The sequence below is a fragment of the Zingiber officinale genome, chromosome 10B (assembly GCF_018446385.1).
Source record: "Zingiber officinale cultivar Zhangliang chromosome 10B, Zo_v1.1, whole genome shotgun sequence".
Classification (NCBI taxonomy): Eukaryota; Viridiplantae; Streptophyta; class Magnoliopsida; order Zingiberales; family Zingiberaceae; genus Zingiber; species Zingiber officinale.
Window position 1 is genome coordinate 17,974,768 of NC_056005.1, and position 18,104 is coordinate 17,992,871.

Here is an 18,104-nt window from a genome sequence, read left to right on the forward strand (position 1 = left end):
GTTTAAGTTACCCGTTTTAACGAGGAAAAGTTGGATTTTTTTCCTTTTCCTTTTCTTTTATTTCTGCCGCGTGCTCGAGCGGTTTCCCTGATGCTGTTTCCTTCTCTTCTTCTCCTGATCTCTTTATCTTCTCCCAAACCTGATCACTTTCCTTCCCCCCTTCCCTCTCGCGCTGCTGCCTCCCTCTCCCCTCCAGCGACACCGACTTGACTGCCCGGCGCCACCCGATTGCTGGCCCCTATCTCCCTCTTGCCCTAGTCATCTCCACCGCTGCCTGCTCCGGTCGATCACCACCGGAAATCGAGCATCGCGTCTCTGCCCTAGAGCAGTTGCCAACTCTCCTTTGTCTTACCTGTGCCCTAGTCTCCAACCGATGTTTCCTTCTCGCCGGCACCCGAGTACCACCGCCGGTGTTCTCCCGTACCCTAGCACTGTCGTCGGCCACCAGAGTTGATCCAGCGCTGCCTTGCGACATTGCTGACCATCGCCTCCTCTTCAGTGTAGGTCTTCTACCGACCTCATTCCTTGTTTTCCCTGCTGTATCGTCGAGTTCTGCCCTAGTATCGTCTCCACTCTTCTCTGTCCCGGCTCAGCACCACACTGCCATTTGGATTTTCACCAGAGAGGACGCTTCGGACTTGATTTGGGGTATGACGTGTTTGGTATCAGACTTGTAAGGATCTGATCACACTTTCTGTATTAGTATATCATGCTTAATTGGATTTGGATTTATGATATCTTCTCGAGGATTTGATTTAGCTAATTAATTTATATGTAATTAGCTAAATATGTATACCATCTATTATAGGACTTTGATACGAGATGGTGTCTTGACGAGGGATCTATTGCGGATACGATCCTTTCTATTGGAGGCGGGTACCTTGACTTATCTTTTGATATGTTATGTTGATATGCTTAGTAGATTTTAACAAGTAGTGATAATTATGTTTTATATCTGCATCGGTATGTCATTATCCATTACCTGTGTATGCTTTGATTGTTACTTGTTTAGCATTCATGTTTATACCCTTCAGATTATTTATGATCATAGAGGTAATGACATACCATGCCTTTTGATATACCGGACTAGATTTTTTTTATCATACCTGACAGGTGTACCTTAGATCTTCAGATTTGACCCATTGACGCTAGGGTACACATTTTATATATATATATATATATATATATATATATAGGTTCAGGATTACCTTAGTGTCATGCATCATCTCGCATGATTACATGCTGCGCGATTGTCTGCTCCATTATTGTTGAGCACATCGCCAGTTACATGGATCTGCACACACCGCCACTCATGGGTTAGTGGTATATTTAGGCAGGATGTGTTGCAGCAAGTGCTCGATAGTGCTCCGCTGGGACGCTCATGGGTAGTGTGACTGCAACGTGGTAGCACGCTGGGATCCCTCCCCGTTATCGTGTACCGGGAGATGAGAGCATTGTGCTCCCCCACTTATGATTTGGGGTAGAAGGATAGATGTACTCCGACAGCATCTCGTCCACTCGGTCACTCATCAGGAGCAGTGATGGCAGAGTGCACGGTTGTCACAGCCCTATCCACTCGGTCTCACCATCGTGTGTGAGATGACTGACTGGCAGTAGGGGTGACCAGGACATGTCATTGGCATCATACACATTTATGCATTTATTGCTTGTGTTTGCTGCACTTATTTGCTGCATTTAGATGGATGCATATGTTTGACATGCATACAGGATTTATGATACTCTTGCTCTGACGACCTGACTATTCTGATAGGAGGTCCTGGTGAGTACAGTTCTCTTCAGCCTTTTCTATTGTGCATTTCCAGCTTTTGTCTAGGAGACTGTACTCCATAGTTATTACTATTTGTTATAATTTACTATACATGTCAACTAGATATCTGCTGAGTTGTTGAACTCACCCCCGTGGACACTATTTTTTTCAGGTACCAGGTTGTTTATGGAGTCGCTTGGAGTATCCTGCCTGCCAGTTCCCACGTCATATCAGAAGACCTGTCTCCGCTTTTGTTACTTTTATTTTGGTATATGAACTTGGTGTATTTAGCTTTGTGTTCCAGTTTTATTTTTGGAGTGTTGTTTTGTTGTGTGGTGTAAGCCTAGACGGCTAGTAGTCTTCATTTTTAGTTTGTATGTATTGTCTATTGTATTTCCGCTGTGTTTGGTTTTGGTACAACCGAGTGGGCTGTTAGATTTACATATAACTGCGTGGTTGTGTTTTTTTATTGTATCAGCCGAGTATGCTGCATATAAACTGCGTGGTTGTGTGTATATTCCAGCCGCCTGTGGCTGAGGTATATTGTGTCTATAGAAATGGTTCAGATTGTCACCCGTACAGGGGAGGTGCTGCCGGAATTTCCTCTGGCAGGGACTCCTCTGGGGCGTGACAGTAGTACTTAGACACATGTCATTAGACTTGTTACTTATTGCATGTCTATGCATTTGAACTGACCATTAGATCAAATAGTATTATTGAGCTATCGTAGGTAGACTGTAGCTAGATAGTTATGTAACACCCCAAATTTCATGATTTGGAGTCCTAAAAGATCTTATTAAAATCTAGAAATGTTTTAGAAAAATTCTAGAGATTTTTAGGAATTTATAGAATATTTTTATGCAATTTTTGGAGGTCGTTTGGTATTTTTACTAAACGAAAGAAGTTTCGACAAAAAAATATCCAAGCTGAGGCTTGAACCGGCAACCCCTGACTTGAGCAAAACCCGACTAACCAACTGGGATAGTAGTTATTAATTAATCATATAAAGGGAGAATTTTATTTAATGAGTAGAAGTTAATAAGAAGAATTAATGGGCAGAAAATGGTTGCAGCCGAGTTTCGAACTTGCAAACCGAGCCTTAAGCAAAACCCAGCTAACCAACTGGGCTAGCAGTTATTATTTGATTTAATAAAGGAAGAATTTTATTTAAGTAATAGAAGTTAATAGCGAGAAATAATAGGAAGAAAGTAAGTTGCAACCGGGATTCGAACCCACGAGCTGCGCCTTAAGCCGAACGCAGCCAACCAACTGATCCAACGATCGTTTCTTATTAAAGAAGGAGAAGAATTCCATTTAAGCATAAGTTGGGACATTTAAAATAAATTGGAAAAAAAGGTGCGCGGCTGAGGGATTCGAAACCCAGACCTGTGATTTGGTCAAAACCTAGCTGACCAACTGTTCCAGCGGATGGTTCTGTTTAGAATTGGTAGCAAAATTATTTAACAAGTTAACAGAACACCAAGTTATAAAAGAGCAACTTAGGGCTTGATTTACCCGAAACAAAATTCCTTCTCCTCTCTCACGCGGCGACGGCGGCGACTTCTCGGGCGGAGAACAAAGTCGCGACTAGGGCATAGTTTTCCAGCGGCCGGCCAAGGTTCATCCGAGAGCTCTTCGCCTTCCCGAGATCCTCTCGTCAAGAAGAAGCTATAAGCACAAGGAGGGACCGAGAGCTCGAGTTCTCCGAAGCCCTAGAATTGATCTCGTCGGCAGTAAGTCCAAGAAAAGCCTAAGGTAAGTTGCTTACTCACCTGCGGTAAGAGTAGCTATCGAGTTTTTGCTTTACTTGTTGTTTTCTGTGATGAATGCCGCAAGGAGCTTGTTGTGAGGCTGTTGCCGTGAGTCTCAAAAGGGTACGAAGAAGGGAAACAGATTGTATTTCTTTGAATTGAAGTTTGAATTCGGTGGATAAGATTAGTAGCTTGTGATCCCTTGCTATGAGATTTGCCGTTTCGAGATGGTTTAGTTTCGTTTCCAGAAATCATTACAAGGTTTTAGATTGAATTAACAATTTGTTGTTTTCTGCTGTAACCAGTTATGTTGTTAGGGAATTAGTGCACTTTGTCTTTGCTTTGGAACCTGTAACAGATTTAGTCTTATTGGTTGGCTTCCTTGTAGTTTACAAGCCTGCACAGTTGGGTGATTTGGAAGTTTAGTTTCAAAATCTTGTAGTAAATTCCGAATAAGAACAACTCATTCCTTTTGTGCTATAAGTTGAACAAGAACAGCCCATTAAAACTATCCTAGCTTTAGAGCTTGCATTGCAGATTTTTGATTGTCTAGCATGGCAGATTTTGAATGGTTAGCATTGTAGATTAGCATTTCAGATTTTTTTTTGGTTTATTCTAGCATGCTGTTTGGACTTTCCCATTTGCTATTGAATATGCATGATTAGATTTCATTTTCTATTTCGTTGCTATAGGTTTGAGCATGAGTAGATTTAGAGTTCTAGTTCCTTATGTAATTAAATGTGCATGAGTGGCATTCCTCTAAAGCAATCAGTTTCTGGTTTCTTTTGTATTGGTTAGGTATGCAGAATTTGTCATTGTAGCTTAGTTTTTCCTTGCTAATTCTATGCACATGATTAGTTTTAAGGTTAGTTTCTCCTTGTTAATTCCTTAATTGAAGCATGTGAACTCAAATTATGAGCATGGACAGTTTATGTTAAGTTCAGCAAGTCTAGTTTTGTATTACGCTTCAATTTCAGCAAGTTTAAATTCCAGTTAGTAGATCTTGTTGATTCATTACTACCTCATTTAGCATGGACAGATTTATTTCGGCTTTAGTTGTGGTTTCCTACTAAAAGTACCAAAAGATAAGAGTAAAAAGAGATAAAGAAAAGAAAAGAAAAGGCCGAGGCCTTAAGTAGATCCCAAAGTCAAGACTTGAGGGATTTTTGGCACACAAGGTGCCTATTAAAATGCCGAGGCATTTAAAGAAGAAGTAATTAAGATTATAAGTATTTTACTTTTAAGAAGAGGCTAGTACCCGACTTCCGAGGTTGTCGTTAAACAAATCCAGGTGTTCAATTCCGAGGTCTTGGCCCTGGTAGACCGAGGTCTGCTCTTTTAGGATTGGTGGCTCGCTACCCCAACCTATTAGGGAACGCGCATAAGATGGTACTATGCCTGGGCCCAAGAAGAAGTTGATTACTATTTTGAAGTATTATAAGTATAAGCTTTTGAACTAATAAAACAATGTGTTCACAAAAGTTTACAAGTATTAAAGAATAAGTTTTAAATAAGTAAAATAAAAGAATAAGTTATTAAGTAAGTTTAATAAGAATCAGAAAGTGTTTAGAATTCAGTAAGTTAAATTCTTTATGCTAGCATGATAGTATAGACTTGTCTTACATGTTTAGCCTTTCAGTATGTTTCTTTACTATTAGGAGAGCATGAGTTAGCTTACTGTTATTTGCTATTTATGAGCATGAGTAGCTTTGCATGTTAGCATTCAGTTTTAGCATGTTTCTATTTATATACATGCATATCGAGTTTTTGTGAGTTAGATAGCGCTTACTAAGCAAATTTTGCTTATAGACTACACTTCCTCTTACTGCAGATACAGGAAAGAAAAAGATATAGAAAGGAAGGCGACAAGGAGGTGTTCGAGGGATGTGTGATGCCAGGACTATGGAAGCCTTGGGACTTAGTTTAAGAATTTATTAAGAATGTATTAGATGAGTCATTTAGTCTTCCGCTGTTAGTTAACTGTATGTTTTTATTTTGTTTCCGCTATTTATTACTTGCATGCTTTGATTTCATTAAACTGCGTGGTGATGTTATTCCTTTTGGTTGTGAAAATATATGTTCCAGCCGCCTGTGGCTGAGTATAGTTTGTTTGTATTGTTGATTTGGTCACCGGTACAGGGGAGACTCTGCCGAAATTTTTCGATAGGGATTTCTCGTAGTTAAGTAGCATACCGGTTAAGTAGAGTTAGTAGTCAAGTAACGGTCATCCTTAGAGAGTAGTAGTAGTAAGAAGGGTGGTCGTTACAAGTTAAGCATCGTATTTGACCCCTTGTTGGTGGGTTGAGTCGGTAACTATATGCTAGGGAGACCATATCATGGTGTAGTTAGCAGAGTCTATACTTGGAGGTGATTGTCATTTCTTACTTATTATTTTTGGTTTGTACACTCATACATCCTGTCTGCACACAGGACCATCTATGGCAGAGTTTCTCCCGTAGATAGTGACTGCTTGCATACCTTATCTGCCCATGAGACCATTCGTGGTAGTGTGTTCTCCTACAGACAGTGACTACTTATATACCCTATTTGCCCATGGGACCATCCATCGTAAAGCATTCTCTTGCGGATAGTGACTTCTTACATACCATGACTACCCAAAGAACTATCCGTGTTAGAGCGTTCTCTATTAGTCAAAGGTTGAGGAGCTAGATAGCTACCTTATTCTGTCCGCCTACGGGACCATCCATGGTAGAGCGTTCTCCCACAGACAATGACTATTTATATACCTTGATCGCCCACAAGACCTATTCGTGATAGCATGTTGTTGCGTTAGTCGGGACTTATCATATGCTTTCTATATGCTAGTCATGTATTTATTCATGTAGGTTTAGATGTATTATATGTACTCCCGATTTGTTGATTATTTTTAATTGAGCAGGTTAGTGGAGTCTATGTTGTTGGTTAGACTTTTAATTAGCGGATGAATATGTTGGTGGTATTACGCTTATAGTAAGTATTTTACTTGAGACTATATTTCCTTTGATTTCCTTACACTATATTGATCATGCTCTATTTGTTTTATACCTGCTGAGTACTTTATACTTACTACCCCCTTTCTTTCCCTTTTATTTCCAGGTTAGTGAATAGATGATGTGTTGTGTCGGTCAGAGGTCCTAGCTGCTAGTCCCACATTGTTGGAGTGTATACTGAAAGCCTAAGCTTTGTAAACATTCATTATGAATAAAGAATCACATTTGGTCAAATTGTCTACATTTAGTTGTAGTTGTTCAATTAATTTATACTGTAGATAACATAGTATGTGGTGTCACATGCAGAAGATAATGTTATCAGTACCTTATAAATTATAAACAGTAGCTCACGACCAAAATGGAAAGGAACAAACCATTAGAAGGTTGTAGTGTAATTAGGTATCAGTTTATCTTGACTGTATAATTACACTAGTACACTTAGAGTGTAATGAGTAGGACCATTTGAGGTCGTTTCTTTTATACTGACTTTATAAAGAAACAAAGACCTCGGTTATTATGGAAGTGTGTGCTCTTAATCCTAATATAATAACAAGCACATATATTTGATATTTATTTCTTTAATTTATCAATGGGTGAGATTTAGTTCGATGAATCAATAAGCCCGATAAGTTGGGAAATGGTATCACTTATAGTGTGTGTTGTTGATTATAGAAGGAAACCGTGTCCTAGAGATACTAGGTTGATAATGTCCTCAAGAGGAGCTCATAAGGATTGTCATGTTAAACCCTGCAGGTGGACTTAGTCCGACATGATGATAAGGTTGAGTGGTACTACTCTTGGATTAAGATATTAATTAAATGAGTTGTCAGTAACTCACTTAATTAGTGGACATTCGATATCTTAAACACAGGGAGACTAACACACTCATAATAAGAAGGAGCCCAAAAATGTAATTTGGGATTGGTGCGGTAGTTCAATAATAGTTCTCTAGTGGAATGAATTATTATTGATAAAATTAAGTTGTGTGTTCGGGGCGAACACGGGATGCTTAATTTTATCGGGAGACCAAAACCAATTCCTCCTCTCGGTCCCTATCGTAGCCTCTTATTTATAGAGTACTATACCCACCTATACCCACTTTCTATACCCACTTAATAGGGGCCGGCCAAGCTAGCTTGGGAACCAAGCTAGGGCCGACCTAAGCATAAATTGGTGCCTAGCTTGAACCCAAGCTAGAGGGGCCGGCCATATTAAATTAAAAAGGATTTTAATTTTAATTTCATTATGTGGAAGATATAATTTATTAAAAGAGAATTAAAATTAAAATATCTCTCTTGTAAAAGATCTACAAAAGATTAAAGAAAGAGATTAGATCTCTTTACTTATTTGTAGATTGGTGAGATATTTTATTTTCTCTTTAAAAATTATTCACATATTGTTAAATTAAAATTATAGAAATTTCTTTTTATCAACCATGAAGAGATTTTTGAAGAGAAATTTTATTTTTAAAATTTCCGGAAACAAATTAGGAAGTTTTAATTTGTTGATTAAAACTTGTCTAATTTATTTCTTTTGATGTGGCCGGCCAATATTGTTTTAATTGGAAATTTTATTTTATTTTTCTCAATTAAATCATGTCAAGGAAATTAAGGGAATTTTATTGTAATTAAATTTCCTAATTTGCCTAGGCTAAGGAATATAAAAGAAGGGGTGGGGGTGCCTTCATGAGATACGACCTCTATTATTTCTCTCCCTCTTTTGTTCCTTGTTGTGGCCGGCCATCATCATCCTCTCCCTCTCTTCCTCTTGTGGTGGCCGAAACATCCCTATTGCTTGGATTTTTTGTGGAGGCCGGATACTACTTGGAGAAGAAGAAGAAGAAGGAGAGAAAGCTAGCATCTCTTGGAGCTTGGTTGGTGTTTTGATCTTCTTCCTTGGTGAAACTTCCTTATTGTTGGCCGAACCTAGCTAGGAGGAGAAGAAGGTGGTTGGTGGTTTCTCATCTCGGAAGATCGTTGCCCACACAACGTCCGAGGTTAGAAGAGGAATACGGTAGAAGATCAAGAGGTCTTTCTAGAAGGTATAACTAGTAGTTTTTCCTTTTCCGTATTATACTAGTTATTTATGGAAATAATACCAAATACAAGAGGCTTACGTTCTAGTATTTCGAATATGTTTTTCGAAGTTGTGTTCTTTTGATTTTTTTCCTTGTGATTTGATTGTTCTTTTCGGTTAACCTAAAGTTATTTTAAGAAATTAAATATTAGATTTCTATAAAAGGTTTTGTCTAGTCGGTGGTGGTTGCTCCCATATCCAAGAAGGTCATGTGCCTCGCCACGTCAGTACTGGGAACCAATTATGGAAATTAATATTTAATGAAATTAATAACTTAAGGTGATTTGGGTCGAACGTGTTAAGTTCCGCAGGAGATCCAAGTCAAAACCTAAAAGAACAAATAGATTAAGTTTTGGATCAAACGTGTTAAGTTCCGTAGGCGATCCAAAATTTAATTTAAAGAACACATGGTAGCTAGGAAAAGGTTCAAACCTTTGTATAAAATTTTTGTACAGTGGAACCTCTAGGCTTTCCGAGTAGCAACCAACACACATCACATTTGAGATCATGTTTTTTCCGCTATGTCTTGCTGTTTATATTTATACTTTGTTTCATTCATGGATTTTAGCTTTGTGGTATCCTTTTATTCGGACTTGTACTTGTTGTGTAAGTCATACCGGTATACAATCAATTTTAGTTTTCATATTGTGAGTAGATTGTGTAAATCCCTCTATCTTTCGCTGTGTTTTCCCTCCAGCCGTGTGGGCTGCTATTTATCTTGTATGGTTGTGATTGTTTTTTCCCAACTGTGTAGGTTTAGTTTATTATTTATGTACAACCATGTGACTATGTATCTAGGTTTCATATATTGTCATAAGAGGAAGATGTTGTTCATTTGTTAGGTAGGGACTCTTTCGGGGTATGAGAATTAAGCTTGTTGGAATGTAATAAAGGTAGGATTGATTTAACCACTGACATGTGAACTGCATCTAATCAGAGGAAGGGATTTTTGGCTTTGACAACTCATTTCATAGATGATAATTAGACTTTGCAAAGTCACATTTTGAGGTATACTTTCTGTTTGTCACTCAAATATGTACTATTTTTTATTTTTTATATGTTTTTAATCGAACAGATACTTAAATATATACACTATTTTGTTTGCATTATATAGATTTTCTTATGTTCACTCTCTACATACTTTAGAAGTCCTTGCTAATGTGATAGTTAAGTCTATGATGGATTGGAATATTGATAGGAATATATCCACCATTACTGTTGATAATTGCTCCACTAATGATTCTCTTATAAACTATATGCTGCATAAACTTGATCATTCTACACTTATGCTCGGAGGGTCTTTATTTCATATGCATTATGCTGCTCATATTTTGAATTTAGTTGTCCAAGATGGTTTGAATGTCATTGCACCTATTGTTGAGAAAATTTGTGAAAGTGTTGCATATTGGAGAGCATTTCCTAAAAGAGAGCAAAAGTTTGATGATGTGGCAGGAATAATAGTACACAATATGAATGCTAAAAAACTTGGTGTTTGATTGTAAAATCCATTGGAACTCAACATATTTGATACTCATAACTGCTATATCTTTTAAAGATGTGTTTGCTCATCTAAGATTTTGTGATTCATCTTATAAATGTTTCCCAACAGAGGAGTGGAAAGTCTTTGATCTGTGACTAAAATATTTTCTGAAAGAAAGTATCCCACAACAAATATCCTTTTTCCTAAGGTTTGTGAAAATAAAACTTCATTGTTAAAGTGGGTCACATCTCCTAATAAGGTTATTTCTTCTATGGTTGAATCAATGCTTTCCAAATTTGAGAAATATTGGCCTAATATTCATGGAATTATGGGAATAACTACTATTTTAGATCTAAGATATAAGTCAAAGTTGGTGGAGTATTGTTTCAAAAGAATACAGGGAGAGATTGACTTTAAAGAACCTCTTAGAAGGATTCAAAAAATGTGTTATGATTTGCTTGAGGAGTACACAAATAATAATGGTCATGCTAGTATTGAAAAAAGATCAATGGAGACTAGATTGCATACAAGTACTAATGATTTTTTAGATAGTTTTGATAAAGAAGTAGCACTTGAGTGTGACATTAATAATGATCTGAAGACCGAGCTAGATCATTATTTGGAAGATAAAGTGTTGTCAAGAAATGTGAATTTTGACATATTGGAGTGATGGAAGACCAATGAAACAAAATATCCCACTTTGATGAGGCTAGCATGGGATACTTGCCATTCCAATATCGACCATGGCTTCAGAATTTGCATTTAGTACAAGTGGTAGTTTGGTGAGTTCTCATCAAAGTAGGCTTCATCTGAAAACCATAGAAATATTGGTGTGTGCTCAAAGTTGGTTATCAAATGAGAAATAAGGTAATATAAATTGTAAATTAATTATTATTATTTTTTATATGAAATATTTTCCTTTTATATTCTCCGATAATGATTTATCTTTTTCATTCAATTTTACAACTACAAGTTCACAAGAAACAAAGCATATTACTCTTCAGTCGAATATGAAGAAGATACTATTGATGTTGATGGGTAAATTTTTAATATAACTTAATTTCATTAAATTCAATACTATTGGATCAATTCTTTATATTTCTCACTATTTTATATTTTTACAGAGTACTACAATATTAAGTGATGAAGAAAGTTACGATTAGTTCAGAGTTGAAACTGATCTATTTTACTTTTTGAATGATGTTTAAATATGATTAAATCATGAGTAACATATAGATGCTTAATATGTTTTTGTTGAATTATATATTTTTGGGATATGATGTGAATTCAAATATACTTTTGGGATATAATGTGAATTCTAATATATTTATGTTGATCAAAAAGCTACAAGTTTGGTGAGAATTCCTTACAGTGAAACTTTTAAAATCTTCTTTACTAACTACAACATGAAACTCTATGTTTTTATTGTAAAATACCGGAAATAGGAGAATATTAATAAGGAAATTTTTCGAAATTTTTGAAAAATTTTCGGGAATTTTTCGGAACTCGTACGGACGAGTTAACGGGGATAAGAACGGGGTCCGGGAAAAGCCTATTTAGGCTACCCATTTAAGCGAGGAAATGTTTATTTTATATTTCCTTTTTCTTTTTTTTTCTTTCTTCTTTATTTCCCTCTTCGCCGTTTCTTCCTCCCCGCGCGCACGACACCCTTCCGTGCCCTAACCGCAAGCAAGCGGTTTCTCTTTCCCGTGTACAAAAGTCGTCGGCCAAGGAAGGCATGTTCCTTTCCTCTCCAACGAACCCGAGCCCTAGATCTTCACCGGAAAAAATCAAACGCCGATCGTTGCTGTCACCACTCGACCCGAGCCACCGCCGATCGACGCCGCCTCCCGATCCCTCTTCCCTCCTGCGACACCACAGCCCGAGCGCCGGCCACCGCGTGCCCTAGCCAGCCCCGATCTCCAAGGCCGATGCCGGCAGACGAGAGTAACGCAGAGCCCTAGCATCTCCGCCGACGTCGAGCAGTGCCGACCTTCCCTCCTCTGCCTCCCGATCCTTCTCTTCTCTTGTTCCCTAGCGAGCCGTGAGCCACCACCGCCGCTCCTCCCCGCTGCACACCGCGAGTCCGACTCCTCTGTGCCCTTCTTCCTCTCTGCCGCATCTCGGCACAGCGCCGACGCCGACCCATCTCGCTTGTGTGTCTTTGCTCAGGTTTGGGTTCAGACAGGCGTAAACAGAGCCGACCATCGCTGGAGATTTGCTTGCTGCCGTGCCCTAGGTTTACCCCTTTCTGGTGAGTGAGGTGAGTAGCTTACCTTTGTTGTTTCTTTGTATTTGATCACTGGTTGGATGTAGAAGCAACTCACGGATATGGTTGATTGATTTCTAGGTTTGGTATCAACGGGATTAAGCTGTTGTTGGAGCTGAGGAATCCGATCATTTTTCATACACTTGGGTGAGCATGTTTAGTGACTTTTGTTGGGTTCCTATGGAGGATGTTCCATGCTATACAAATTTTGTATAGGGTATTAGGTTATATCTGGGTTGATCTAATTGGAAATCTTCATCGGAACTAGGATTTGAATTGGTTATTAGGATGACACATTGATGGCGGATCCTTAATTTTATTTCGTATCCTGTTCTTGTAGGACTCGTGCAGAATGTGATTTAGTTATGTATAACGTATGTAATGGATAAATTACATATGTGATGTAGGATAGTGATTGGGGGATTTGATTTGGCTAACTAATTTATACGTGATTAGCTAAATCTGTATATTGTGACACAGGACTTTGACACGAGACGGGTATCTCGACGTCGTGTTTGGACCAGATTGGACTTGTCGATTGGAGGCGGGTACTTTGACTTATGTTTTTTGATATGCATAATAATGTGTTTAACATATAGCAATGATTGTGTTTTCCATTTGTTTCGGTTGGTCACTACATGATCTGATACATGTTTGCTTGTTTACTTATTATGCACTGCATGTTATTATTTACCTGATCATACAAGCTTTAGAGGCAGTGACACAACCATATTATACATTATGTTGAGGACCTAGGGTTTATTTGATTCCCAATCTGATCGGTGTACCTTCCATTTGATACATTGTCCTGTGGTACACACTTTGTATTTATTTATATGGTTATTGTTATGCTGTTCATGATATTGTCATGTTTAGTGTCATGCATCATCTTGCATGATTGCATGCTGTGTGATTGTCTGCTCCATTATTGTTGAGCACATCGCCAGTTACATGTATCTGTACACACCACCACTCATGAGTTAGTGGTATATCAGACAGGTGTGTGACAGTTCTGCTGTTTGGCTCCGTTAGTCTGGTGACTCAGCGTGGTAGCCGGCAGACAGTTCCGCTCTGTTTGGCTCCGTTGGTTTAGTGTAGCAACGTGGTAGCCGACAGGCAGTTGGACTTTGTTTGGCTCCGTTGGTCCGCTTATGGGTAGTGTAACGCAGCGTGGTAGCCGACAGAGATTCCTCCCCGTCATCGTGTACCGGGAGATGAGAGCATTGCGCTCCCCCATTTATGATTTGGGGTAGGAGTATGTGTGTACTCCGACAGTATCCCGTCCACTCGGTCACTCATCAGGGGCAGTGATGTCAGAGTGCATGGTTGTCACAGCCCTACCCACTCGGACTCACCATTGTGTGTGAGATGGCTGACTGGCGTCAGGGGTGACCATGTCTTTGGCATCATATGCATGATGCATTTATTGCTTGTGTTTGCTGCATTTACTTGTTGCATTTATATGGATGCATATGATTGACATGCATATAGGATTATGACACTCTCGGTTTGATGACCCTGTTATCCTTATACCTTGGTCCTGGTTAGTACAATTTTCTCCTGTATTCTTCAGTTGCATTTATTTTTCTTGTATCAGGAGACTGTACGCATGATTAGTGCTAGTTGTTATATTCTTTATTATGCATATCAGTTGTACCTGCTGAGTGTTGGACTCACACCCTCCTCCGTTGCTATTTCAGGTTGATGCTATCAGGAGAGAGTTCCAGTTGCTAGTCCCTTGCAGCCGCGAGGCTGTTTATTTATCTTTTGGCTTTATGTACTAGACTATGTTTTGAACTTGTTATGTTTTGAATACTTTAGATCCTGTATGGATTGCTTTATTTAGTCAATGAGTTTCATTCGGATTTGTTTTACTACATGCCTGCCTAGACGGCAGAAGAGGTGAGTGGATTCATTCCGTCGGATTTGTGCTTTATGGGTGTAGTGGAGTAGGGTTGTTTTCGAGTCATCGTATTTCTGTTCTGTTTGTTTACTACTAAACTGCGTGGTTTTGTCAGCCAGAGGCTGAAAATTTATATAAACTGCGTGGATGGTGTGCTTGTTTGCTTATTATTATTGTTATTATTCCAGCCGCATGTGGCTGAGATATATGGTGATGTAGTAAAGTTTCAGATTGTCCGCCGTACAGGGGAGATGCTGTCGAAATTTCTTCGGACAGGGACTCCTCCGGGGCGTGACAATTTAGTGGTATCAGAGCTTAAGTTTTACGATCTTTGTTTTCGTATTTTGGATATTTGGGATAACCTGATACCAATTGATATGGTATCAGAGCGCCAAAGTTTGGTGATACTTGTTTGATTTCCGTGTGTTGGATTTTTGAGATTTATCTAATACCAATTTATTGTTATCAGAGCAGGGTGTGATACCTGCTTTTAGTATTCTGGATATTTTTTTTGTGCTAGCCCAAGTTTGCGAGTCAAACTGGGTAGTTTTGGTTGCACGGATTTTCCATTACGTATATGTTCGGACTTCCGTTTCGGATTTTATTATGGATTTTCGATGATTTTCCTGTACGGAATTTTGAGGTCAATTTGGGAACTGGACAGCGATGGAACATCTCCAGACAGCTATTAGGTATGATGTTATTTAGTAATTATTTATACTTGTAGTAATATCTGTGATATAATTTAACAGATATGAGGAGATTTACTCGAATAGCTGCGATACGTGGTGCTGGACGACCACGTACGAGGACCTCGGGATCTCTGGATATGCCAGAGATGCATACTGTTGATGAGCCTCTCAGTCTGGGACAGACTCAGGGTACTGCGGGCGCGTCGGGCTCTCAGACCCCAATGGCTCCTTTAGAGGTACCTACTTCGGCTGCACCGACGGTATCCACTCCTACCGTATTTATGGTACCATCAGGGGTACCATTGGCATACCCGACACCTGCTCCAGCGTAGCCTACGGTGTACTCGGCACCACCGCCACCTGGACCTACCGTGTATACGACACCAGCGGCACCTGTGCCCCCAGTACATATGGTGTACCCAGCAGCACCTGTATCAGGGATGCCAGCTGCTCCACATCCTGTACCATTACCTACTGTACCTCCAGTCGCGACCACCTTTGTTCACCCTACAGTGCCACCGACGGCATATACTCCAGTTTACCCAGCAGCACCGGGAGTACCTCCTCCGGTCTATTCAGCGGTACCACCTGTAGTACCAGCTCCAGTGGTTCTGCCAGTTCCTATAGCTATTCTGACACACCTCACTGACATGGTTGCGGCACGAGCCAGGATTCCAGCGTTGGTAGAGTCGATGAAGAGTCGATTTACACTCTTCCGAGGAGACCGTGATTCGAGTGTGGCCCCGTCTTGGATTGAGACTATGGAGCGGACCTTCTTCTATATGGCTTGCTCCGAGTGGGAGAAAGCAGAGTTGGCTGCTTTTCATTTACGGGACGCGGCCGACACCTGGTGGATTACTCAGCGTTACATCATCGGCGAGCAGAACATCACTTGGGCCAGATTCAGAGAGGCTTTTGAGAGCCGTTTCTTCCCACGAGCTTATCAGATGGCTCGCCGGCAGGATTTCTTGAGTTTGTGACAGAACAACCGATCGGTGATAGAGTATAATACAGAGTTTGACAGATTGACCAGATTTTGTCCAGAGCTAGTTGCTGAGGACAGTTCACGTATGCAGCAGTTCATTCAGGGGCTGGATGGACATTTGCAAGTAAGGCTTGCCGGTCTTGGTATCACATCTTATCTGGAGACTTTAGATAGAGCCCTATTGATTGAGTCAGCGCAGCAGAGAGCATTTCCAGACAGAAAAAGGAAACAGCAGGGTCAGGCATCTGGATAAATCCAGCAGCCTCAGGCTACACCACAGCAGAGCAGGCGCAGTCGGTCAGATCAGGGTACTTCTGAGGTATGGATTTAACTTACCGTTCAGCATTTATACATTATATATGTTGTTAGTACTTGCTGATGATAGATAACAAAATTTGGGGACCAAATTTTTATTAGTGGAGGAGAATGTAAAATACCGAAAATAGGCGAATATTAATAAGGGAATTTTCCGAAATTTTTGGAAAATTTTCGGAAATTTTTCGGAGCTCATACGGACGAGTTAACGGGGATAAGAATGGGGTCCGGAAAAAGCCTGTTTAGGCTACCCATTTAAGCGAGGAGATGTTTATTTTATGTTTCCTTTTTCTTTTTTTTTTTTCTTTCTTCTTTATTTCACTCTTCACCGTTTCTTCCTCCCCGCGCGCCCGACGCCCTTCCGTGCCCTAACTGCAAGCAAGCGGTTTCTCTTTCCTGTGTACAAAAGTCGTCGGCCAAGGAAGGCATGCTCCTTTCCTCTCCGACGAACCCGAGCCCTAGATCTTCACCGGAAAAAAATCAAACGTCGATCGATGCTGTCGCCACTCGACCCGAGCCACCGCCGATCGACGCCACCTCCCGATCCCTCTTCCCTACTGCGACTCCACAGCCCGAGCGCCGGCCACCGTGTGCCCTAGCCAGCCCCAATCACCACGGCTGATGCCGGCAGACGAGAGTAACACCGAGCCCTAGCATCTCCGTCGACGCCGAGCAGTGCTGGCCTTCCCTCCTCCGCCTCCCGATCCTTCTCTTCTCTTGTGCCCTAGCGAGCCGTGAGCCATCACCGCCGCTCCTCCCCGCTGCACACCGCGAGCCCGACTCCTCTGTGCCCTTCTTCCTCTCTGCCGCATCTCGGCACAGCGCCGACGCCGACCCATCTCGCTGGTGTGTCTTTGCTCAGGTTTGGGTTCGGACAGGAGTAAACAGAGCCGACCATCGCTGGAGATTTGCTTGCTGCTGTGCCCTAGGTTTCCCCCTATCAGGTGAGTGAGGTGAGCAGCTTACCTTTGTTGTTTCTTTGTATTTGATCACTGGTTGGATGCAGAAGCAACTCACGGATATGGTTGATTGATTTCTAGGTTTGGTATCAACGGGATTAAGCTGTTGTTGGAGCTGAGGAATCCGATCATTTTTCATACACTTAGGTGAGCATGTTTAGTGACTTTTGTTGGGTTCCTATGGAGGATGTTCCATGCTGTACAAATTTTGTATAGGGTATTAGGTTATATCTGGGTTGATCTAATTGGAAATCTTCATCGGAACTAGAATTTGAATTGGTTATTAGGATGATACATTGATGGCGGATCCTTAATTTTATTTCGTATCCTATTCTTGTAGGACTCGTGCAGAATGTGATTTAGTTATGTATAACGTATGTAATGGATAAATTACATATGTGATGTAGGATAGTGATTGGGGGATTTGATTTGGCTAACTAATTTATACGTGATTAGCTAAATCTGTATATTGTGACACAGGACTTTGACATGAGACGGGTATCTCGACGTCGTGTTTGGACCAGATTAGACTTGTCGATTGGAGGCGGGTACTTTGACTTATGTCTTTTGATATGCATTAATGTGTTTAACATATTGCAATGATTGTGTTTTCCATTTGTTTCGATTGGTCACTACATGATCTGATACATGTTTGCTTGTTTACTTATTATGCACTGCATGTTATTATTTACCTGATCATACAGGCTTTAGAGGTAGTGACACAACCATATTATACATTATGTTCAGGACCTAGAGTTTATTTGATTCCCTATCAGATCGGTGTACCTTCCATTTGATACATTGTCCTGTGGTACACACTTTGTATTTATTTATATGGTTATTGTTATGCTGTTCATGATATTGCCGTGTTTAGTGTCATGCATCATCTTGCATGATTGCATGCTGTGTGATTGTC